The 27,532-nt window shown below is 35.7% G+C and overlaps 1 long non-coding RNA gene across 1 annotated transcript; it reads right to left on the reverse strand.

Moving 5' to 3' along the window:
- Positions 1-453: 453 nt before the first annotated feature.
- Positions 454-24,646, reverse strand: LOC149559195 (uncharacterized). Its single transcript, XR_016364327.1, has 2 exons — positions 24,512-24,646; positions 454-1,065 (listed from the first exon to the last, which is right to left on the reverse strand). It is a non-coding gene; the product is annotated as an uncharacterized LOC149559195 (long non-coding RNA).
- Positions 24,647-27,532: the final 2,886 nt, after the last annotated feature.

Here is a 27,532-nt window from a genome sequence, read left to right on the forward strand (position 1 = left end):
ACTTTATTAGAATTGTGAGTTGTTGAAAGGAAAATTTTAAAACAAGTTACTATGACAAATAAGATCAAACTCTTAAAGGAAAGAGGTTAAAGTGTTGCTAGCATATGTATTGAAAATCATGAGCAAATTAATGATCAGTGCCAAATTTTAATTAGGTAATAAAGTCAAATACATATTTCTCACATACAACTTTATGATACTGGTTATTTAATATCTGTAAATGATTCAGTTATCACAATGCCTCAAATTGTTTCGCTTTTCACTTATTTAAATTAGTCTATAATGTTTTAACCATTTAATGGACAAAATAGATACAAATAAAGATAACAATAATATTTGTATTTATCAGATTTAAATAGGAGCAAACAATTTGATCCACTTATCGTGATGATGAATTATAAACAAATAAATAATAAGATGATCATAAAGGACAAATCATATAAATTTTAACTCTGGAACAAATAAAACTCTTACTGATTTTATTATTGGAAAGTTTGTATTGAAGACACTCAGATTGCTGATGCTCTATTCAACACAACTTGATCTCAGACAACATCAAGGTTTATGCTCAAAAAAATTTCAATCTCCACTTGCTTGGTTCAAACTTCATACTCTCCCTATGAAGAAATTGTATATTTTCGAATATGCAGAATTTTAGAGCAATATGAATCATGACCATTTGATTTTATAGAACACATATTTATAGAGGGTTGTTGGTTTCTCAACCAAACATCGCAACCCTTCATAGGAAACTAACTAATGCTTAATATTTTTTAATATAACCTTGTGCTATAACTGGCAGTTGTATCATTGCTTTATTAAACAATGTTAATTGATTTGTAATGTGATTCAATTTTTAGCAAGCAACTATATTTCTCCCTTGGCTTGTAATGTTCACTTCCTATGAGCGCCTTCAAAGGAAAATGATAGTCGCATTTCTTGCACCCACATTAGCAGTCGGAACTAACAGTCTTATAAGCGCGGGTTACTTCAAACGATAAATCACTTTGAATCTGCATCACGTTAGCCCATACAAAATCCTCCCAATATGTATGTCCATAATTCCTACAACAAAACAAAAGAATAAATTAGAAATAAACTGTAAAGAAATGATTAGCAAAAATAACCCCTTAACAGTTCTCCGCTAGCAAAACTAGTCCAAACTATATTCGATTCAAAACATCTCGAAAATCAACGAGTCCTTCTATCGAAGTGGTTCTTGCGTCTTCATAAAATATCTGTGTTGTCTTTTGTGCCATATTTATGATAGAAGGTTTTGAAGATAGAACAAGGCAAAAATTTAAAACAATGTAAAAACTGCAAGCAAATGCTTATGGAAATTCCTTCCAACGTTCCTCGACGAGCATGCTTCATGATGTGCCATTCAAATATTCCCTCAATGATAATATTGCTTTCGACTTGTGCTCACATGCAGTACATTTTGATTTCCATTATGATCTTCAGACTCCTTCATAACTCTTCAATCATATCCTCTTTGCAATGACATTTACTTTGGTTCCTTCTTTTTAAAGTTGCATGTAACCTGTAGAAATCCGTTGACTTTCATTCTTTACATTATCCTAATTGAAGATACATTCTACCAATCATAAGTACTGGCCGGAACAGAATCCTGGGACCTCCAATATGCTTGTTATTTCACATTCAGATATGATCATCATGTTATCCTCCACAGGTGGTTGCTAAAATCGAATATGAAGAGAAAAGTGTTGTGTGACACATTAGGCATATTCGCATTTATAGTGTAACATTTTCTATTGTGATCAATTTGGAAATCATAACCCTTTACATCCCCATAAAAATGAATTTGAAGAATATATGCGCTGCTCAAGTGTTTGCCTCTAGTGGTATTATTGAACATTATATTTCAACTTTTATCAAATCAATCCTTATAAAAAATGAAGTGGCAGATATATTTAGTGTTTTTCATGTACTTATTTTTTGATCATCAAATTTATGTATATATTGCATAGGATGACTCACAATAGTTAGTTACATCCGTGTTGCAAGTGGATTGTATATAAGAGTGCATGATTCCCATGGTTCTCTGATATGTTGGATTTTGCCCATGGCCAATAACATCATGGTGTAGGGCTCTTGAAACAATTCAATGATGGCTAGCCATTGTCCTTGAAGTAAACACCTCAAAGCATGCTGATATTTCACATTCTCTATCTTATTTGTGCCATTAATGTTACATTCAAATTTCAAATCAAACACAAATGGAATTTAATTTTTGGGCTCCATCAAGGTGAGGCAAGAAAACCCAACTCGTAAAAAAGTTTAAATAATGTAGGGGAGGTTATGGTGTCCTTAGTATCACTCTTAGAACATTATACATTAAGAAGTAGATAGGAAAGGCACAATGCATGGTGCCACTCAATTTGTCGAGATGACTCATAGAGCATAGTTAAGTCAGTGGGAAAAAATAAAATTAGATGTGATTAAGAGCCCATATTGAAGAGATAGGATCCAAATGTGTAGGATAATGTGATGGTGCATAGATTGTAATGAGTAGAAATAAGATCATAAAAGAGGTATAACCATTTGAGTTAAAAGGTAGGATAGTGGAAGTAAGCAAATAATTGATGGATAATCATATATGATGTAAATAGATGGAACAAGATCATGACAACATATGTAAAGATGATTGCTGCTAGTACAAACAATATGATAATGTAGATCTAGAAACATATTAAGAAAATAAAAGTTGGTGAGATAATATTTCAAAATGAGATAAACACAAGATAATACACAATGATGCACATAAGAAATAATATGAGAATCATCATGATGTAAACATGATAAGGATCATAGATGCAACATATAAACATGACTAGGATCATAGCCTAATGTGATAAGCATCATGCTGGATGCATAGTATGATAATGATTATAATCATGAGATGCGAATATGACAAACATCATAAAGATGGAATTGTAAGATGAGAATATGTGAAATCATTCAAAGCATGAAAAAATAATGAAAACACCATAGTTTTGGAAGATAAGGATCACAAGAAACATAAATCATGCATCATTACAAGAATATGTAGCATAGACACATAACAAAAAACCGTATGAGAACCCAAGGTGGTATAGATAAGAAATAACATCAGAGGAGAATAAAATAAGGCATGTAGGCAATTTGACAAAACAATTTACTAAATAAAGTGTTACATTTGACTTTTTATACTTCATTGACTAGAATAATTAATTGAATTTTTATGACAATTAAATAAAAATTAACCAAAATAACAAAAAATGATCTTTTTCAATAAATATGCAACCTAATAAGAAGGGTGACCCTTACAAAAAAAAATTGACCTTTTCTAAAAATAATTTTTTCTTAAGAATAATTAATTTATTAAGACTATAATCTTATTTTTATATATAGTTAAATAATTAATTAAAAATTTATTTAATTAATCAAAACACTTATAATCTAGAAAAAGATAATAATAATAATAAATTAGATCTTAATTTTTCAAAAACAATTAATCTAATAATTAAAAAATATTTTAATTTAAAAATAAGGATGGCGAGCGAATGACAAAGGAGCGAAGGGCGAACGGGCAGAGCAGGCACTTTCAACCCGCGCCATACAATGGAAGGAAAAATTTGGTTTGCCCTACCATGCCTCGAATCATAGGGATTTATTACTATTTTTTGGCTAGATTCTGGAATGATTAAAGGAAGGGGAAACCATAGCAAGCGATTAGGACGACCTTGGTTTCCTCCTAGACCCCAAAATCCAATCTCTGATGTGGATCGAAATCAATCCTGTCTAGATCCATCCAACTTGCAACATCGAAAGCAACAGGAAAGGAATGACGCCTACGCCAACCCCCTGAAAAGGATCTAGATCCAACGCCAAAACCATCAACATCTGAGGACAAGGTAGCAGATATTCAAATTAACTCGGTAGCCTGGGGATCCTTGGTTGAAAAGAAAGGGCTTTCTTCATGAAATTGGGTAAAGGATGGCTGACTTTCTTGAAAATCAGAAAATGGGTAACCCACACTTGGGGGGAACAGGTGGTCATTAAAACCCTTCCACTTTTGGTTATCAACGGAAACACCCAGGAGAAAAAATGTGTCCTTATTTGATGGATGGTGTGGGTTTTTGCATCAAGGATTGGGTTCCCAATTTTAACCCACTCCAACCCCAGATTGATGAAGTCCCAATTTGGATTCGACTATACAACTTACCGTATGAATACTGGAATGAAGAGACCCTCAAATCAATAGGGGATAAACTGGGTAAGTTCATCAAGACTGACAAAGCAATTGATAAAGAAGATTTCAGTATGTATGCCAGAATTTGCATTCTTTGAAATCCTTGTCCCCTCCTGCCAAAGGCCATTGAGATTCGATTAGATGAAGGAATATGGTGGCAAGAAATTCAAGTCAAGGAAATCATAGAGCATGGGGTCATATAGAAGTAGACTGCTTGTCCAAACAGCAAGGGAGAGGAAAAGAAGCTTCGGCTCTGGAAGATCAACTATTGTTCGCAACTGGCAAGCCACATCGCGCAAATTCCCCCTTTGCCCAGGAATCCTTTCCTCAACAACCTAAAGCCGAGGATATCAATTCTGATGGATTGTCTCTTGGTGGGAGCACTAGGATCTGGCTATAAGGACCGTGGATCAATACATTTGGTAATAACTGGTGATGAAAATCTAGACTCGAAACAACTCCCGGGCTTCAAGGCAAGATTAGCCTCAACAATTATAAACAACAATCAACTTATGCTAAAAAACATTGCCTTGCAAACTAGTGAGGGTTTTTGTGATCCCAAGGATAGTGCCAATATCCCTACGGATCCGATTACAACAATAGATATGCTGGTAACTCCTCACATCTTGGTGTCGATGGAAAGGGCAGAAGCTGGCAATGGGGAACTAATTGAGGCTAAAGATTTGCTAGGAAATTTGGATGATGCTGGAATTGAGGAAGTCGAATCCATTTCCCAAACTAAGGCTAAATCATCTAAAGCTAAGTCTGGCAATCCTAGACAAAGGAAATCACATCAACATCTGCTAGAAGCTGCAGATCTGGTAGAGACATTGTCTCTCCCAAGCGGCCATGAAGTTCCTAACTCTGATCAAGAGGTTTCTTGATCAGGCGAAAGCAAATTTCATTTGTGTGCAAGAGACAAAGTTAGATATTGAAAGTGCGGCAAGAATTTTTGGTCTTCGCCAGCTTTGGTCAGGTTTTTCGTACACTCAGTTGGCACTTCCGGGGGATTAGCGATTCTGTGGAATCTTAAAACAGTTTCTATGCCCCCCTATTTCCAAATTGAGGCATTGAAAATTAATGCAATTTACATCCAAGATAGTTAACTTCTCAAGCCTACTTATCAATGTTTATGGCCCAACTTCGACATACCAAAAAAGATTACTTTGGGAGGAGATCTCTAGGATCATCAAAACTTCCCAAGGGAAGCCCTAGTCATTGCTGGTCATTTCAACGCAACCTTGCCATCAGCTGAAAAGCATGGAAGAAGAGGGCCCACAGGCATGATTCAACTGGACTTTCAGGAATTTGTTAGCAACAATGGTCTCTGGGAAGTTGAAGCCAAAGGTGGGGTTTTCACATGTGGACATGGGTTTCTCCAACATTGCAAAAAAGTTGGACCATTTTTTTCTTAAAGGAGAATGAAACTCTCTTCCCATCCTTTTCGAAGCAAGCCTTATGAGAATTTTAGGCCTTGATCACTATCCTATATCCCTAATTGTTCATAATGATTGCATCCCAACCAGGTGCCCTTTTAGGTTTGAACAGATGTGGCTGAGAGAGTTGGGCTTCATGGAACTTCTTTTATCATGGTGGAACTCAACCCCATTGGTAGAAGGCACTAGAACCTTTCTATTTTTTGAAAAACTATTTTTTATGAAATAGAAGCTAAAAGAGTGGAACATAACCCATTTTGTAGACATATTCAAAGAAAAGAAGGAATTGGAAGGATATTTAGCACCCCTAAATTCTAAAATTTTAAGAGGAAGGCATGGACCCAGTTGAGTTTGACACAGAGAAAGATCTTATGGAGAGATAGAATGAGATCCTACAAAGGGAGGAAATATATTAGAAACTAAAGTCCTGTAAAACTTATCTCAAAGAGGGGGGATCAAAATACAAAATATTTCCATTGCTCAGTCAAGACAAGGAGTATAAACCAAAACTTATCAATACCCTATGAGGATGGCTCCACAACTAATAACCTTGAGGTAATCAAGAAGGAAGTAGTGTCATTATTCTCTATGCTTTGGAGCAAAGATCCAACTAATAAATCAGAGGCACAAGAAGAGATTCTCTTTGCTGTCCCTGATTAGGTCTTAGATGCAAAAAATTCAAATCTAATGAAACTAGTATTGATGAGCGAACTAAAGATCATCGTGTTTGGCCTAGGAGGAGATAGAGCCTCAAGCCCAAATGATTTTAGGCCATTTTCTAGTAGAAGTTCTGGGATGTTTTGAAAGATGAGCTCTTGGTAGTTGTTGAGGAATCAGAAAGGAGGGATTCATCCTAAAAGATTTCAATAATACCTTTGTTGCTTTGATCCCCAAAAAAGACAAACCCAACAACTTTGATGAATTTTGTGCCATCTCCCTTTGCAAAAAATCATTACTAAAGTGTCAGCTAACAGGTTAAAGCCCATTCTGGGAAAAACGATTTCCCCATAACAGAGTGGGTTTACTCCTAATTAGAACATAGTGGATGAAATCATAATTGCTCACGAAGCTATCCACAGGGTTCAATTAAGAAAAGAAAGGCATGTGATACTTAAGTTAGACATCGGGAAGGCATACGACAGGGTTGACCATAATTTTCTACTGCAAGTCATGGAAAAATTTGGCTTCAAATCTACCTGGATAAAGTGGATCAATAGTATGATATTAAATTATAGAGCATCAATGCTTGTCAATGACAGCGCATAGGGCTTCTTCGCCACCTCTAGGGGGATTTTCTAGGACAACCCAATCTCTCCATTTCTATTCATTCAGTTGGCAGAAGTACTGGGCAGGTCAATCAAAAGGCTTAGACGAAATGACCAGTGGAAAGGTATCAAAATTGCCAGAGGAGTTGAGGTAGAGACACACTCTCAATTCGTGGATGATACATTCTTCTTTGGTAAAGCTTCCAAGGATGAAGCTAGAATAATGAAGAGGGTCTTGGATGACTATAATGTTGCTTTTGGGCCAAGTGGTCAACTGCAATAAATGAGAAATTTTTTTCTTCAACACTACACTTGGGTTGCGACAAACAATTGCTAGAGTTTTTGGGGCAAGAACTAGGAATTCTTCAAGTAAATTCTTGGGAATGCCTTTGTTGGAGGGTGATATCAAGAATGACTTGTGGAAGGAATTGGTGGATGATGTATTTCCAGGATGAATGGGTGGAAATGAAAATGATTGTCACTTGCTGGTCATTTCCTCATGCTACGGACGATTGTTTATGCATTACCAATCTACTCCATGAATTGTTTCAGGATACCAAGGAAAGTAATCATCACAATCCAACAAAGCATGTGAAAGTTTCTTTGGAATGGGAATCACAATCATGATAAGTTTCCCCTTATGGCCTTGGACCATTTTAGTCAGCCCAAGGGTGGGAATGGTGCTGGATCGAGAGACTGACAGCTGCTCACCACTACTATGGGAGCCAAACTTGTATGAAAAATGTACTCACAACCAAATTAGTGATGGGTTAGAGTTCTCAAAGCTGAGTGCTTGGACAATACAAAAGATTAACATATCATTGTAGCAAATCCACCCCATGGATTGGCTTTTTGTAATTTTTTGATCAGTTGTAGATCTTTAATAATAGAGCATGCCACTTGGTACATTGGAAATGGAGGAAAAATGAACTTCTGGTCAAACTCCTAGGATGGAATCAAACCCTTGATGGAAGAAGGCTTTTCCTTGCATGCCATTTAGGCCACTAAGATAATTTGGGGAGTATAGGTTCCAGACTACATTGATCAAGAGGCCATATCCCTCGATAGGTCGGTGTCTTGGAAGGACCCCTCTGCCTCGTGGTTAGACAACACATATCTTGAATGGTTGAAACAAATCCTTGTTGATATATATGTTATTGAAACATAGGAGGATGACATCCTAAGGTGGCATGACTCTAAAGGTGGTCATTATTAAGTCAAAATAGGATACACCTTGCTTGAGAATAACCATGCTTTAGTTGAATGGGAAAAGAGGCTATGTGGGCACCAACGTGCTTTTTGAAAGCTAGAGCTTTTACTTGGTTGGTTGGTAACTCTTGGATACTCTTTAGAGCCAGGTTGACAAGAGTGGGATTCTCAAACCCCTTCAGGTGTGTCCTGTGTGGAAAAGTGGAAGAGTCTCTAAATCACCTATTTTTACATTGTGACTTCTCGAAGCAAGTTTGGGGTTTTATCTTTTAGTGACTTGGGTGGTATGGTCCCATGCCAATGAACCTGAAGGAATGGTTCTAGGCTTGGCTAGTATTCTCATAGTCATCGTGCCTTGCATCCATTTGGATCTTTGTCCCCTCAACTGCTTTATGGGAGATTTCGAAGGAATGCAATAAATGAATCTTCTTGGACAAGGTAGAAGATTTGACCAATTCTAGTCCCATTTGGAGACAATTGTTTTCAAGGTTATCTCAAATGCATGTGTGAGAATCAACACACACAAAATATCTTTCAATAAAAAATATGTTTCTATTCAAAGGAGTTGGCTCTTGGTTAAATTCAGGCCTGTTAATGGGCTCCCTAGAATTCATTCTTCTTCTCTTCCTCCTAGCACACCCTAGACACCTCTAGATAAAGGATGGATTAAGATTAACTTTGATGGGGCTTCCAAAGGGAACCCTAGGCCCTCAAGGATCGATGTCGAGGTATAAACGATGTTGGAGACATTGTGGCCTTAGGGGCTAAAAGATTGAAGGATGGGACTAACAACCAGGCGAAGTGTCTCGTTACTATTTAAGTTGCCTTGTTGGGCATGAAACTAAGAGCTCACAAGCTACATCTAGAAGGGGATTTACAGATTGCAGTGATCAATGGGATTGCTAAAGGTAGTTTGGATGCATGGCATCTTGATAGACATACAAAGTAGATCTGTAACATTCTATCTGAAGTTAAGGAGTTCAAAGTTTCACATGTTTTCAGTATTGATGTTTAGTAGCTTCAGTTGGATACACCTATGACTATATATAGTTATATATGAGATATAAGTTTATTATATGAGATAAATAAATATATATATATATATATACATATATGATTGTATTTATTATTATATTAAGTGTCAAATAAATGAATAGACATGTCTCGTGAAGGGGCATGTCTCTTCTTAGCCTTTTCTCATTATAAATGAGAGGTTGTTGCCATTTGGAAAATACATACCAAAATACATGGTAGTGCTTAGTACATTTGCAACGATCACACATAACCAACATAGTATCAAAGCTAGACTACAAACGTAAGAAAGGAAAGAAAATGGAAATAACTATTGGCAACAAGGAAAGCATAATGGGGGTAGTTAGAATAAGCACATAGACAAACAAAATTTATCTTACATTGAATTAATATGGTGATCACAGAGCATACAAAAGATGAATAATTAGAGAGGTATTCATAGAGAGAATCATTAAATAAACAAACCAATGAATTCTCTCATTGGAATTACAAGATCACTTGTTTCTACTGCTAAGATATGTTCAACCCATTTGCCTAATCTTAAATTTGTTAGCACCTTGAAAGTTATATCAAGATACCATTCAAGCTCCTTGGGAAAGGCCAAGTTTTGGCCAAATCTTAGTTATCCATCCTAAACCCCTAGTGGTGCAGAAGTGACAAGAATGTCTCGCATGCCCTTTATAATAGTAGGACCGAGAAGATCCTTCACTCAACTGGGGCTATAGTTCCCCTCATTCTCACCGATCCGGGATGTCTGCATGTAGAACCATAAGTAGTAAAGGGGATGAATCAATTTTGTTTATGTAGGATCCATAGTTTCTAAATAGTATGTCGAGTGTAAGATATTGGAATTGAATACTCATGCATCTAGAAGCAATGATTTGGCTAGATCTTAGTTAGCTTATGCTATTGTTGATTTTTTGTGATTTTGTACATTAATGGCCACCATGGAAACGAACGATATTGAATTGGGATGCCACCCCACTTGTTGAAGAGGTTTGTGTGTGGTTTTACAAACTTGAGATCAGATGTAGGCACAAGTTTGAGCCCCTCACGAGACAGAAAGAGGGGTGTTGATGTTGGGCTTGGTGTGTTTGGATGATTGGTAAGTGGTTTAGGGAATGTTTGACTATGACAAATGAGTACGTTGGATATTGTGTGTAGGCTCAATCAACACTATGTAATGGTGTCGGCCAACTCCAAGTACTCTATGATATAGGTCATACCTCTCCTCCCCTTTAAGGTAGTGAAATATTATTCAATCGGTGCATGAAATAAATTGCAATAAAACTTTCGATATTATTTGAGAATATTAGATGAAGAGTTTGTATGATGTTGAGTTAGATTGGTAGTTTCTTCTCAATGTGTTGGGCTTTCGTTGCACATAGATTTTGGTTTGTTGGCTCACCATGTGTGCAGACTCAAAAGTCTTCAAGTTAGATGTTTGACTTTGATGTGTTGGCTCATGCCTTTGGATCAATTCACAACTCAATGTATCAATTTTGCAATAAGAATATTGGACCAGAATATCTCAAACCCTTGTGGCTTCCAATGCTTTGTGCATGAGAAGATTAGAGTTGGGGCTCATTGCCTGTAATGTGCTTACAGATCTAATGGTTGCCATAATGAATGCGTGAATGCAATTTTAATGACGTTCATGAGACAACAACAGTCTATGGGACAAGGAGCACATAAAACTAATGGAAAATGACCCCATACATCAAGGACAAATGCCATGTCAAAAGGAGACTCTCACTAATATTGTGAAAGGACATTTATGATAAAAGAAAAGGTAAAAGCACCACATTACAATTAAAATGGGCCGAAATGCATGTAGTGACTTGTTAATAATCACCCAATTGGAGTAGATAACACATAAGGAGGTAAGTATTTTGTGAATATGCATTTGAGTGAATATTGATTGAGAACTCATTAGGTAGTATATTTCATATTGAAATAAGGAAATAATGGATTAAAAAAATTATTTTGAATATATGTATATATTTAAATATTTAAATAAATTAGATATTTATCTATATTTTATTGGAATGATCGTATATAATTGTGTGAAACTATTTATTATCATTGAGTATTATTGTAGTATCTCTCTCTTATTGAATTTTCAATATACTATAAGAGTTATTTGTCTTGATCTTTACCAAGAATGTTACTAAACAAAAAGAGAGATTGATTTCAGAATTAGAGGGAGTTTGACACATTTTTAGAGGTAAAGGAGCTCAGAAGATTGATGTTTAGAGGGAGTGATTCCTCTGGAGGAGAAAATAAAGGATATGATTCACTCAACCTTTGGTGATCTCGATCATATTGATTTAGAGGGAGTAAACCATGTTGAGATGGATTCTCCAGTGATCAACAAATCATAGTAGGCAAGAGGACTATGATTCATGAATATGCCTCATGACTATGTGATTTTAATGGGCCTACCCCCTGTGTACATATGAGGAAGTGACGACTTTCATATGTCACTTGTATTTGCAAAAATTTTTGAGAGGTGACGATCTTACACTAACTTAATTTTCTATTATGATGGATATCTTATGATGTCTATTCAAATCATGATAGATTATGCTTTTCATAGTGGATGTTTATATGGTAAACATGATGAGAATGCATGTGCTCAAAACTTATAAACATTTTTTGAGTACATGGTGAATGTTATGCATATTGATATTCTGGAAGGCCATTACATTGAGTACTCAATGAATATCATGCGTCTTGATGTTCTAGAAGGCCATTCCTCACATAGTACTTGATGAACATCACACAACTTGATGTTATGGAAGGCCATTACTTACAGTATTTGGTGAATATCTTTCATCTCAACATTCTGGAAGGCCATGACTCAAAGAGTATTTGGTGAATACCATTGATATTATGGGAGGCCAATACTGATGATATATGTCAATGCATGTAGCTTCTGTTGGATGAAGTTCTAATATATAATTGATTTTGATATGGTTATGTTATATTTTAAGTTACATATAATTTATATAATGTGTATTTATATTACTTAATATATAACATATATTTTATAAGCTGTTCACATTATCAAAGATGTATTAATAATAAACTTAAGACTTTTCATAAATCTTTTATCATTCTTTTCCATGCATGGAAGAGGATATTGTAAACCCTTTTCCTATCAGACATAGCTTCCCACATCATCGCTATATAAATCTTGCGAGGCATGTAAAGTCTATCTTGGGCCTTACGATAGCATTGACTAATGCAATCCTTATGTCTTGAAAGGGTAAAGGGTGGATTCATAGAGTCGTACTCATAATGTTTGACATATAAGACAAGGATGTTGAGCCTTCACTTAAACACATATTAGATCTTAGTTCGCTACTTTTTAGACACATTAGCAAAGTACGAGTAAGTGAATATCCAACAAGCCTATGAGATTGATAATTAAGTATTAGGAAATATATATGCATAGACATATATATACATAATCAAGTTAATCAAGAAATAGATGTTATTGATTGCCCCATTTAAATATTAAGATATAGAAGGTCACTTGAGGTTTTATTTATAAAATAAAAATAATCTCCATTCTTAACATCATATCACAAACTAGTTTAAGAGATGGCCGTGATTAGATTTATTTTTAAGTGCACTCAAACATTCTTAACCTCTTCTTATCAAAATGATAAGAAACATGAGGATTGAAGACATACTCGAAGGTACTTCAAATTTTAAAGCATGGAAATTGCATATAATGATGATACTAAGAAAACAAGAGTTAACAACAATTGTGAAAAATCCTCCTAAGCCTAAGAAGACTGACGAATGGGAAACTGACAACACCAAAGCAATGGAGTTATTAGTAGATGGAGTAAAAGATCATCTACTACCTATTATTGCAAAATTAGACTCTGCATATGATATGTTCAAAGCTCTAGACGACATGTTCGAGATCGACAACACTAGTAGGATTCTCATTCTAAAAAATCAACTCAATAATATAAAGATGAACAAATCAGAGATCATCACCTCATACTTTATGAGGATAACAAAATTGAGAAACCAACTATTAATAGTTGGTCACAACTATGATAGAAAAGAGTTAATTATGGTAACATTAAATGGGCTCCCTATATCATGGGAAAATTCAAAACAAGGAATAGGTGATCGTCTTGAACTCCCTAAATTTGACTGACTAAAAGCTAATTGCATTCAAGAAGAGTGTAATAAAAAAATGGAGGAATCGTCATGGAGTCCACAAATGAATACATTTAGATTCTCACCACCAGCTTGAAAAGAAAAAGGGGGGAAAATGATAAACAACCTTTCAAGAAATAAAAAGATCTTTCTAATGTACAATGTTTTAGATGCGACAATATGGTCACACTGCAACAAGATATTTGGATAGACTCAAATATCAAGCTTCCTTTGTCGAAGTCACTGATTCAAACTTGGATTCAAAAAAAGACATACTCTAAAGAACTTCAAATCTAAATTTTTATGAAATTCTAAAGGAAGAGGGAGTTCCTTATCATATTGTTGCCAAGTTTTATTTTTCCCCTTTCAAGTCTGAAGTTTATGATATGAAAGTGAGTGTGTTCACAAGTGTGATGTCTAAGTATCCTTTAGGTCTCTTACTTCTCATCTTTCCCCAATGCTTTCCTTTCTTTGTTTTCTGGGTTTCTCCTTGTATTACCTTTACCCACAATCTAAGTGGGTTTCCTATGGTCTAGGTGATCTAGGCATGGTTGGGATGTATTTTGGCATCCTCCCGATGAGAAGTAAGTTTTTTCGCATTTCATTTTCTGCTATCTTTCCCTAACATTCCATGTCCTATGAATTTTGAGCTTCTGAGCTTATTTTCCCCTTGAGCAAACTATATTGAGCGCGAATCCGAAGGATGAAGCCATGACAATGATTAACAAGTATGGTTACATCATGCTGGAAAGGCCTACAAAGTTGTAGATCGAAGTGAGAATGAAAATCATTCAAATTTGTTGAGGAAAAGTCAAGTGCTATGAGAGAACACAAGTCTAGGGGTTTCTGCTACATACTCATGGAAGCGAAGTTGTTTTGCTCTACTTCAAATGTTGTATAAAATTGAGCCGAATTTTAGTCCCTATGATCAAAAAAGTGTGAGTATGATGTTGAATGAACCATTTGTGGGCTCATAATCAGTAAGGCATGCTTGAAATCTAGCTTTGAGGCCATCAGATTTAGGTGAAAGAATGAAGTGTTGTTAACTATGCTCCAGTTTGGGAAATGTTGCTGAGAAAGGGGTTTTCTATCCCAAGGAAATGAAAAAGGTCAGTTCTCTAGAGGCTTTGAATATAGAAAGTCAAGTTTCTCTAAAGTACAAATATTCCTTGGAGATGCTCAAAAGATACTTCCAAAAAATTAGTGATGGAAATGTGACCCCGATATTAAGGAGATGTAGTGTTAAAGGCCTTAGGTGGAAAGTGAAAGGATGAAGTGCGCAAGCCGTTTGAGGATCAATTCCCGTATTGTGATCTCAAATAGAAGGAAAATAGGTTTGTGGAAAAGCTAGGTTTCTCTCTCTCTTGCATATGTTAACATTATCAAATATATCTACGTTTTAGATTCTAAAGCAAAGTAAGGCACTTCCTGAAAAGCTAAAGTATTTGTGTTGTTAAGTGACTCTTAGTCATATCACTTCACTTTAAGTAAAGTGGCAAAGGTTTCGAGAATCTAATATTTTACATGCAAATGAACGAAAAATTTAAATAGTTGTTGATCATGTAATTAAATGCAAATCCTGCTATTATAATCGTTGGCTGAACTTAATTTCATTTGTATGGTGCCAACATTCTAATTCCTATACCTATTTCATCATATTTGCATGCAATTGGTTTCTTTAGGGATATTTAAATGACTATTTATCAAGAAATGTATCTTGTGCAATCATAGCGAATGACAATCAAAGTTGCTAGTTACGATAAGTTAATTGGCCTGGAGAGTGAGTTAAAAGAGCTTATAGACACATCTTTCAAATTCTATGATTTGGGTGATCTTCATAGAAGACTTAATTCTCAACCCATTCACCCAATCACTCATAAACTTAAAGAGAGCAGATTGGTTGAAGCAACCAATTTTCCAATGGCAGTTCATGCACCTAAGTTAGTGAAGGAATGCATCGAGAGATACAATCCGAAAACAAAACAAATTTTGTTTCCTGACCAATCTATTCTCATCTCCATCAACAAGGCATTGATGTAGTCCACATTTGGCATTCCATAAAGGCACAGTATTGTGATGTTGATTTTAGATGTTCTGCGCCCATGTTCAATGAGAAGAAGAGCCTTAGACGGGAAGATATGCAGAGGACATGGTTCTAGATTGCCTGCTCAAAGAAGAGAAAAATGCCGAAGACCTTGTTTGGCATGAATCTAAAAAGAGAGATTGTGGATATCCTTGTGCTCCTTCTTAGACTCAAAGGAAAAGAGGAGATTTTGGAATTAATCGAACACCATTATATGTGTTGAGGATATGTAGATCAACTAGGCATAGATCATATGTGATGAGCTCGCCTCGTGGTTGAATTCGGCCAAAGGACTCAAGCAGTTTTACATGTCCTCATACCCGATCTATGCCTTGGCAACTCACCACTTGTGGCCCAACCTCCCTATTGTCGCAAACTACGATGAATGAACCAAAGTATATGAATTTTACCCACATCTGCAGCTGCAAAGAAGCTATGAGGAGTATGTGGCTGTTAATAATGCCTTCATAATGAGGCTATGCCAAGAATTGCAAGGATACCCTCAAAGGAGATTTTCACCAAAGGCAATTTCGGCCATAAGCCAATTCAAATGCTCATTCATCTAGTTTCTAAGTTTCTCCTATTTGTGAATAGGATCTTGCGATGAATTTCCTAAGAGGTTGCCAAGGTATCCAAAAGATAAGGTGGTTCCAGTCAAACTGTGTCAACAAACCCTTGAAGTGAACACCCTGTGTTCTAATGTGAAGAAGATAGTTGAGATTCCATTCCCTATAGTGGTTGGCCCATATTCATGTGCTTCCATATTAGATGCTTGTAATTTGGTGAAGAGCTTTGAGAGAAAAATTAAATTGTTAGATTGTGAGGTACTCAGGCCTCAATATGACTCGGTTAACTTTCTAAGAGATCACTTGAAGTTGGGATATGCCTATAGGCATGTTTTAGATATTGAAGACTTCTGGTCCAAGTGTCTCAATGAGTACCAAACTTGGGAGAGATTTTGATTGCAGTTAACCATTAATGAGATTAAATTGTATAATGATTATGGTGATGTTTCTAACCTTGCAGATGATGGAGCCTACATGCACCTCACATCTGACGAAAAGATCAAAGGTACCCCAGTTTTGTCTACCTCACCTGCAGATCCAATCATTGACACTATGGAGGTTATTATGTAGGGGATAATCAAGAGAACAGATAAATGATTGGAGTGGACCTGAGCAAGGAAGAAAAGGACTCAAAACACTAGTTCTATGTTTGGAGTATTAGCTAAAGCCACCCAATCAACCACAACAACAACCACCACAGCTACAACATCAATATCCACAGGGTCATTATAGTCCATTAGCCAAGGTGGAGACCAACCTCCAGAAAAGAATGTGCTACTCACTCCTACCCATGAAGTTGGCTCTCTTCCTAACATTGGGAAGGCTAAGGAGAAGTGGGATGACAAGGATAAGGGGAAAGAACAAGAAAAATTAGTGGGCAAGTCATCTTCCCTTGTTCAAGTCATCAATTTGGATGGTGACACCAACCCCATGGATGGACAAGAATAAGATGCATCTCAATAAGGGGATACCTTAGCCCTTTCGGTAACTAAGGTCACTGAATTCCCTGTTGCTTCTTAGAGAAAGAAAACTCCTTTGATTCTAAGGAAGTTGTTTGATCCCACTGCCCTGCAGTTCACTATCAATGTGCTCTCTACAGAATCATGAATTGAAGAGACCATTGATAGGAAGAAGAGGAGATATGAGGAAGCAACTCCATCGAAGGACTTGATCACACAAGTCACCTCCTCTCAGCCATCCAAGAAGACAAAGAAGCAAAAGACAATTATTGCACTGGCTACAAATTTAACAACTAGCCATATGTTAGTAGAGATCACTGAGCCATAGAAGTAAGGCAGATTTCATGAGCTTTCAAAGGATGATTTCCATGTCAGAATGGTAGATCTTAGCATTCTAGTTCATGACTCCACGGTAAACATGTGGAAGTCTACCAATGAGAAAATCGAGGATAAGATGGAAAAGCTTAGAGAAAAAGAGGAAATATTGAAGACCTCGAACATAGAATTAGTGGAATACATAAGGTCTACACTTAGGAACACTTCATCAAGTCAATTTGACCTGAATGTAAATGAGAATAAAAATCTACTCCTAAAGCTGCAATAAGAAAGGCAATTCAGGTAGGATGGATGAGCATGGGTAGATCAGATCAAGGCTCAAGGTCCCTCACTATTTGAAAACTAGGGAAGCCTAGTGTTGGATGCTCACAAGCTTAGGAAAGTAGCTTCAAATCATTAGACAACCATAGTAAAGGCAACAGACAAATTGAAAAAGCAATTGGCCCTTCTACAAGAAGTAACTATCATGAAGACAAATGTGGCCATTGCTCATGGGATTTGAAGAAAGGCAAGGAGTCGTTATTTCACTGGAAACAATCCTTGGAGTTTGTTATAGAAAGCTCTAAGGTTAGAAAATGAGCTCAAGGATGTACACGACCTGATGTACATGAGAAGTTGTTTGAATACTTGAAGATATTGCACACAAAGTCCTTTGTGTCCACTAATGGTAAGCTCATGGATATTGAGAGAATGAAATCAAAGTTCCTAGCATTTGTTGATGAAGTAGTTGCCCCACTCTACTTCCAAGTGTCCAAGATCTAGGAACTCTCAGCAGTGGATGTGATCGTAAGGAGAGAATTGGAGAAGTTCCAGTAAAGGGTGGCCATAATAGATGAATTGATAGACATGCACGACTATTGGATGGTTTGAGTTGACAATATCATCGTTCCAGATGTTGAAGAACTAGAGAAAGTAACTGATGCCATGAAGGCCTATAGAGCTAAATCAGTTACTCCTAAGAAGACATGATGCTCTGATGCTTTTCTAGACATCTGTCATTCTTCCCCTTCTCTTTCTTTTTGTAGCCATTCATGGTATTTTTTTAGTCTCTATAACAAATAATGATTCAAGCTTGTCCTATTTTTAGTTTACTCTATTCAGGGATGCTCTACAAAGCAATCATCTAGTGTAATAGACCATTTTGAGAAGGCCTATAAATGTAAACTTTTAAGATGTTAATAAGATCAACAAAATTTACTTTGGGCAAACCCTTGTAGCTGGGACTACTATGTGTGACTCTAAGTTCATTTCAAGTTTTTATGTTCATTAAGTTTTAGTATAGTGAATGAAATGAATGTGCTAATGTTGAGAATTGAATGAATACAAATAAACTTGGTTTTGTTTCCTTCATTCAATAGATTGTATGTTTTACTTTCTTCAGCATAAGCATCTTGTTTGTTCTCTGTGTTGTACATCGTAGTGTATGTGTTTAGTGTAGTTCATTCCATAAGGAAGCCAAAAACTGGTGTGTGGAGTAGCTCAGAGATAGACAATCTAGGTATTGTCAAAACATTAGCTAACTGTTGTTAGAAATAGATAATACTAGGAGGGGGGGGGGGGGGGTGGTCGGGGTGAATATGTATTTTAAAAACTTTTGCCCACAACTGAATATTGTTAATTACTTTATAACTTGCATATGAAAGTAAACCAACAATGCTAAACAATAAATATAACCAAGCACATAGAGAACTCATAAAACCATTATTTGTTAACTAGGAAAACCCCAGCCAAGGGAAAACCCCAGTGGGGATGATACCCACTAGATGATTCACTAAACAATAGGATCCTATTAAGGATATTAGCCTTGTTAGGAGTCTATGAAGTACATATAGTGTCTCGAGTCCTTGTTAGAGGACTAGGTCTTATTAGAAGCCTCAACCCTATTAGGAGTTGCTGTAACCCATTTAGGAGTTGGTAGATCAATTACAATGTATGCAAGAAGAGCCCACTTCCCTAACATGCAATTATACAATTTATTTCCTTCGCAAAATAGATATACATACAATACTTGCTTTGTTGCTATAACTCGCACTTTCTCTTATCTTACATTAGATTTCATATCACATAAGGCTTGCAAACAGTTCTCACAATAGTTCACATGTCACATCTAATCACACAACTTCCACAATAACTGCGCATCACACACATTCACTGTGCAACTCACACTTTATCTGCACATCACAAGATCTTTACTTATATCTTGCGCATTCACAAATGTTGCTCAGATGGCTTTCATGTCTTCACACACTTGACATAATATAAAATAATATTCACATAATTGGCTTAACATAACTTAGTAATTATTTTGAAATCAAAATAATTCTTAAAGCTATATAATGCTATTTTCTGCTATGCTTTGTTCTACACTGTTAAATACCAACACAATTAAACTTACTATAACTTGCACCATACTAACCATACACACATGCACACCAGTACACATCATCATGAAGGCACAAAGATTTCCTCAAATGTGCATAAGCTAACTCTCTGCGCATTGTCCGTACTAATAAGATCTGTTCACTGTACTATTGTAAATTGTCTAATACTTAATCAATTTTTTGTCTTTGAATGCATAAATGAATTGTTGATTATATGTTGCCATAAATGACAACCATCAAGACATCTAACTGACCATATTGCCAACAATCTCCCCCTTTGGCATTGATGGCAATATTTGGGAAAATTGGCTAAGTCCCAAAATGAAGTCATACATAACAAAAACAAATAAAACAACTACACAAGAATTGCCTTCAAAACATAACAATTTTATTCAGTTTTATTCATGTTTTGATGGACCATTACATTCCTTATCACTCCTTTACATTGGTACATACATAAGCTCCCCCTTACATATACATTTACATTTTTACAATGTATAGATTTCCTCTACATAATAATACAATACTCCCCCTTTGACATCAATGGCAAAGGTGTCAAAAACTATATCACAATAACTTGATGCTTGTTGTTGATCAACTAGTCATTCTGGATATGCAATCTGCAAAATCAATCTTTAGTCTGTCAAAGTCCTTCCAATTGCCTTTGACTATATCTGATATACTGATGAGTGCGCAAATTGCATAGGATGCCACTTCAACTATGCTCAAGTCAATATAGGTGAATTTGTTATAGGAATTCTTTGCTGATAGACATTCCTCCCATTGCCTCTGCAAAATTCCAGCCTTGGCTGCTAGATATTCTCTAAGAATAGAAAATCTTCTTATTACCTTCTCCTTGTCAAATTCAATGCTTCTAAATGCTTCTGAAAACATTGTGGATCTTCTGAATCCCTTTCTCAAAATCTTCAATTCAAATCTTTGGTTGCTGCAATATTTTAGTGAGTGATTGAAGCTCACTCATATGGCCTTTGATCTTTGCATCAAAATCAAATAAGTAAGTGTAAGACATTGAGCATTGTCCATACAACTTCTTACCTTATGCAATACACTTTCTGAGTTCCTTGATGCTTCCATCAAGTGACTTCAAATGACTACACACATTGGTGCACACTGTGTTGAATAGGGCTCTTCTTTAAAATTTTGCTCAATAAGGGCTCAACAAAAAGAATTGCTCTTCTTTTGTTCCTCAACAAGGGCTCAATACCCTTTAAAAATTTGTTAGATTCCTCTTTTTTTTATCAAACATCACATAGCTTATTTATGGATGTGATCCTCATATTCAAATATTCTTCTACTACTCTTCTCTTCCTATTGATCAACCTATTGTTAATTATACAAGTTTGTGAAAACTTTTTCCACAATTGAATATTGTTAATTACTTTATAACTTGCATATGAAAGTAAACCAACAATGTTGAACAATAAATATAACCAAGCACATAGAGAACTCATAACACCATTATTTGTTAACTAGGGAAACCTTGGCCAAGGGAAAACCTCGGTGGGGATGATTCACTAAACAATAGGATCCTGTTAAGAACATTGACCCTGTTAGGAGTCTATGAAGTACATATAATGTCTTGATTTCTTGTCAGAGGACTAGGCCTTGTTATAAGCCTCAACCCTGTTAGGAGTTATTACAACCCTGTTAAGAGTCGGTATATCAATTACAATGTATGCAAGAAGAGCCCACTACCCTAACATGCAATTATACATTTTAGTTCTTTCGCAAAGTAGATATACATACAATACTTGCTTTGCTGTTGTAACTCACACTTTCTCTGATCTTACATCAGATTTCGTATCACAAAAGGCTCATTGACAGTTCTCACAATAGTTCGCATGTCACATCTAATCACACAACTTTCACAATATCTGCACATCACTCACATTCAATGCGCAATGCACACTTTATTTGCACAACATAATATCTTTACTTATATCTTGTGCATTCAAAAATGTTGCTTAGTCGGCTTCCATGTCTCCACATGTTTGACATAATATAAAATAATATCCACATAGTCGGGTTAACATGACTTAGTAATTATTTTGAAATAATAACAATTCCTAAAGTCGTACATAACTATTTTCTACTATGCTTTGTTTTGCACTGTTATATACCAGCACAATTAAACTTACTATAACTTGCGTTGTACTAACCATACACACATGCACACTGGTACACATCATCATGAAGGCATCACAAAGCTTTCCTCAACTATGCATAAGATAACTCTTTGCGCATCGTCCGCACTGATAAGATCTGTTCACTGTACTATTGCAAACTGTCTAATACTTAGACAATTTTTTGTCTTTGAATGCATAAATGAAATGTTGAGCATATGTTTCCATAAATGACAACCTTCAAGACATCTAACTAACTATATTGTCAACAACTGTGTAATCTGGGAATTACTTATTTCACCATCTCTTCCTTTCTTCTTGCTGTCGTAGGTGGTTATGCATGTTTCCATTCATAACATTTTAGGTCAAAATATATTGAATGTTGTGAGTTAGTCCCCCTTTCAATTGCCTAAGTTGTTTAAAGTGTTGAGCAAGTTGGTTTTTGCCTCTTCTGCTCTCTAGTTAAGAGCATATCCCCAAAACTTGAAAACCAAAATTAATTACATATCTTTCATTCAAAAGGGAGTTTTAGCTTTCAACTCAAGGGTCTTTGATAGATAACTATACTGACCCATTCTTTTGTTAACATCTTTGTCCTCCATAAGCCATTGGACAAGTTAAGAGTCAAGGTATAAACCAAAAAGATAAGGAAGACAAACTATTAACCAACAGTTTTTGGCAACTCTACTAGGAAGATATTCATACGTCCTAAGTTCTCTTAAGTAAGTCTATTTGTGGCTTTACTGAGAAACTTAGAGATTATCTCTATGGCACTCAAATAGTTGAGTCATGTATAACAACTCGTACAAAGAAATGGTGTTGCCTCATGAGGGACAAATCCCTATAGTGCAACCTAACCTTAGTTTCCAAGATGAACAAGAGGACATAATAAACAATTGAATACCCTCGCGTGGAAAAATCGGAAGTCCCTTGACCAATATAGAAGAGTAAGCTTCACCCTTGAAAGAGAGGAAGCCAATGTTGAATATTGGGAGGGTGTTTTACAGGAAAGAAGATTAAGAGAAGCGCATCCATTCTGAGCTAAGATAGTTCATCCTGGATTCTACACATGCCTGCAATGCTCGTGGTAAAGGACAAGTCAACCCTGTGTTTGAAGAATTGCAGAAAGATGAGTTCCCTATATTGGAAAATCCTATAGGAAGAGGGAGAACCCCCTCTCAGGATCTAGTATATCAAGGTATCTGTGGTGCTCTTTTTTCGCCACCTCGCCCTATCTCCCAGATACGTAGCCATTCATCTTTGCCTCCTATTTTCCACACCCAAATCCCATCATTGTGCAACACCCTCACTCTTCATGGAGTAGTTACCTCTACTGCTATCACTTTTTAGGCCATACCAGTAATCCTTCCTGCCTCAATGGTTGTTCCTTGGGGTAATGCTATTGGTCTTTTGCGACTTGCTGCCAACAATGACCTCCCTAGAGCTTCTTGAAAGAATTTTCCCAAATTCAATGGTGATGGGAAGGTCTCTATTGATGAGAACATTGTGGATTTCTTCACCACATGCAGTGTCATTTATCCTCAACATGAAGATGTAGCAATGAGGATGTTTGTGGAAACCTTGGTTGACAATGCAGCTGACTAGTTTCAGCACCTTCCAGTAGGATGTATCAAGACCTGGGATGACATGTGAAACTGATTTCAAGCGCGCTATAAGAGTACAGAGGATGAGCATACTTCGTTGGCTCAACTTACCCAGATAAAGAAGGAATCCAATGTTCCTATGAGAGAAGGAACCCACCATTTATACATTCAATTGATCAACATTTATAGGATACAAGATATTTCACATTCAATTATTTATCATATTCATTGCATACATCTCATATATTGTTTGTAAGATGACACATTTGTTTGATTGACATACATGATATTATTCAATTGGTAAGATGCTACATTGTTTTTATTATCATACATGATACTTATGATAAGATAAATACATCTCATTTGAATAGGAAGTAGGAAGAGAAACAAATTATCCCAACTCAATATAGAAGGTACACTAATGGTAGATTCTCCTGGGTCAAGGCAGAATCTTCTCCATGAAAATGGAATGATGTTCCTCATCTTAGGAAGAAACAATGTCATAGGTCTATTAATGAATCCTCACAAGTCTCTAGGAAGAATCCTCAAAATCTACGATGTCTTAGAAAATTGAATAAGAATCTCCAACACGTAAGCATGATCAACAATGTAGGGTGACATCTCAAGAAAATTTTGAGACTCGTGAATGTCAATCTCCAAAGATTATGTCTTATCTGAAAATAAAGAGACCTCCTCAAAGTGTTGTATCAAAGAATCCACAATATGTCAAATTCCAAAGATTTATCTATTACAATACAATATTAAGTTTAATTCATCAAATGACAACTAAAACATTAGCAATGATCAATATCTTCATTCTTCGATGCATAATACAATTAACAAAAGCATATTAACCCTTTGCAATATGTTAGACCATTACATATTAACTAAATAAATAAATATACTTAAAAGCATGTTAGTTTTTTTATAAAAAAAAAAAAACTAAATTACATAATAAATTATTAAACAATACAAGAAATACATAAAATTAACATATAAAACTCAAAAAGATTTGTTTTTTTTTTTTTTTTAAATAGAAAAATAAAATTAAAAAACCTTATCCGACAAAGATCTTCAAACTAGCTCTTGAAATCTCAAAATGTACCATGTTCAAATGAGCTACTTAAGGTGATTTTGGGGTATATAATTTTTTTGAGGATTCCGTTCAAAACTTGTCACTTGTCCTATATCACTACACAACATTGTACTTTCACTTGCATAATGTGACGCAACAAAAATGGATTTTATAATTTATGTGCATCTATTTCTCAAACATATGTTTGTGTCTCAATATGTGTCTATGATCTGTGTCTATTCTTGCCTATTGATTTAATTGCTGAAAATTTCAAATATAGAACAAATATAAAAATTGCAACCTCTTTTGTGCTTGGATTCTTCAACTAGGTAGTAAGGAGGTCAGACGAACGATTGAGTGATCTATGAAACTAGATTGGTGAAAAGGTTTGGATGCTTTGTTGGCCTATGCTAAACCAAGACATGGTTTTGTAACGACCATGGGTGATTGGGTTCATGTTTTGGGATTTCAATGTCATATTAACCCTTTTCTATTATGGTGTACATGAGAGAATAGGGAGAAGATAAAGAGTGATGATAAGAGAGCTTGGGATTTTTCATGAGTGGGAATTTGTGTTGGAACCTAGTGTGCTAAGGAATGCAATGGATACAAGAGGAATCAAACATATAGACTATTGTCATAGTGAGGGACATGAGGTTTCTTTGGGTGTAACACTTCTTAGGGCCATGGGGGATTTGTAGGTTACTCTATTTATGTAAAACAAATGCATGTGAGAGGTGCTCATTGATGGTGAAGTGATGAACTCATATGTGCTTGTATGCATGGTCAGAGTAAACTCGTGAGAGAAGGTGGGGTTTCTAGCTACCAAGTTCAATTGCTCTATTTTTTTTTTTTTCTCTTTCATGGATGATATATTTAATTTTAAATAATGTTGTCATGAGATTATACATGAGTACCAAGGCTTTGTATTGGTGTGCCATTTTGGGTGGCATGGAGTCCACTTTGTAACTTGTGAATAATCATTTGCATATGTTGATTTTAGTTGGGTTATTGCATCTCTTTATATTGACAGACAACCCCTTTTGATGTTTTCATGAGGTTGGTAGATGATAGGTGTTGGGAGTAGTATCGATCTCAATGATAATAAATAGTTTGTTGCGTAATTTTTCTTATTTGTGGGTGGTAGACTATAGAAGATAGGTGTTGGGGCTTAACTTTGTTACTATTTATAGATACTTTGTTTTATGGATCTTAAAATCTTTTACCATTAATGACAAATAAATAATCTTACAAACCCTAAAAAAATAAATCCTATTAAAAAGTGCTATATGTACTCATATTTTACTTTACTTCACAATTAACTTGAACATACACTCCATTTAACTCTTGACTTAGATGGTTATATTATAAATTACAAATTTCTTAGTTATTGTGTTAAAGTGTGAAAGCCAAGAGTCATACTCTCTTTTTCCCTCAATTTATGTGTCTCTTGGTTTTTCGAGACTCTTCAATATGCTATGTAATTGGAGCCTTTATATATGTTGCTCTTGCATCATTTGTAACTAAACCTTTTATATAATCAATTCAATACTTTGCTTAGTGTGGATGTACCACAAGTTGCGGTGAACCACAATAAATCTACTGTTGCATTTGATTGTGTTTTCTCTTGTCTAATTCATTATTCATCTGTTGTTTTTATTCTAGCATTTAAATTCTTTCAAATGGTATCAGAGCACAGTTTGTGCTAATTGGAAATCGGTGTTCAATTTTTGGATAGATGGAGGATGTGGAAGTAGAGAAATCGTAGGGCATAATTTCAGCCTTTGGAAGGAGCAGATGGAGTTGTTGTTGATTAAACAAGATCTTTCTCTCTTACTGGAAGGAAAGACAAAGAAACTAGCATCTATAATAGATGAAAATTGGGAGACTTTAGACAAGAAGGTGAAAGTGTTGATTTTCTTGTGCTAGCAAATGACATTCTTTGGAAAGATGGAGGATGCGAAAGTAGAGAAATTTGTAGGGCAGAATTTCAGCCTTTGGAAGGAGCAGATGGAGTTGTTGTTAATTAAACAAGATCATTCTCTCACACTAGAAGGAAAGGCAAAGAAACTAGCGTCTATGACAGATGAAAATTGAGAGACTTTAGACAAGAAGGTGAAAGTGTGAATTTTTCTTGTGCTAGCAAATGACATTCTTTTTAATGTCATCCATGAGAAGACTACAAAGGAGGTATGTGATAAGATTGCATGCATGTATGCAATGACATCGGCTCTGAACAAAATCTTCATCATGAAGAAGTTGTATAAACTCAAGATGAAGGAAGGTGGACATATTTCCAATCACCTCAATGAGTTTAATACTCTTATCAGCCAAGCAGATTCGGTAGGTATGACACAAGACAATGAGAACAAAGTTGTTCTCTTATTATGTTCACTTCCTAGCAACCAGGATGAAGTTGTTACATCCATTAGCACTTCAATTTGTACCAAAAACAAACTAGCCTTTGATGATGTAGCTTCCACTCTTTTGAGTGAAGATGTGAGAAGAAGAAATCAAGAGACTTCTTCCAGTGATGCATTTACCATAGTCAGTATCGAGGCAAGGGGAGTAAGCTATCATAAAGGTAACAATTGCAATATAAGGAAATCTACCTCACCCAATAGATCAAGGTCAAGAGGTAGAAATGGAGAGTGTTGGTTTTTGGGTAAACCTAGCTACTCAAAATGAAATTGTTGGGCTTACAAGAATGCACAAGATAAGATATGGACTATTGAAGCAAATACATCCTATAAAAAGGATAAAAGTATTTTAATTCTTTCAACAAGTGACACTAAATGAGATTCTTGGGTACTAATAGATTTCAGAGCCTCCTTTCATGCCACCTCTTGTATGGATTGTTTTACAAACTATTATGAAGGACAATTTGAAGAAGTATTTCTTGGAGACAATAAGTCTTATGAGGTATTTGGTAAAGGTGATATTATGTTTTAGCTGGAAGGAGGAGGCCAATGGTTGCTAAAGAATGTTCACCATATTCCCAA

The sequence above is a fragment of the Cupressus sempervirens genome, chromosome 5, assembly GCF_028749045.1.
Source record: "Cupressus sempervirens isolate cs-2001-9-10 chromosome 5, ASM2874904v1, whole genome shotgun sequence".
Classification (NCBI taxonomy): domain Eukaryota; kingdom Viridiplantae; phylum Streptophyta; class Pinopsida; order Cupressales; family Cupressaceae; genus Cupressus; species Cupressus sempervirens.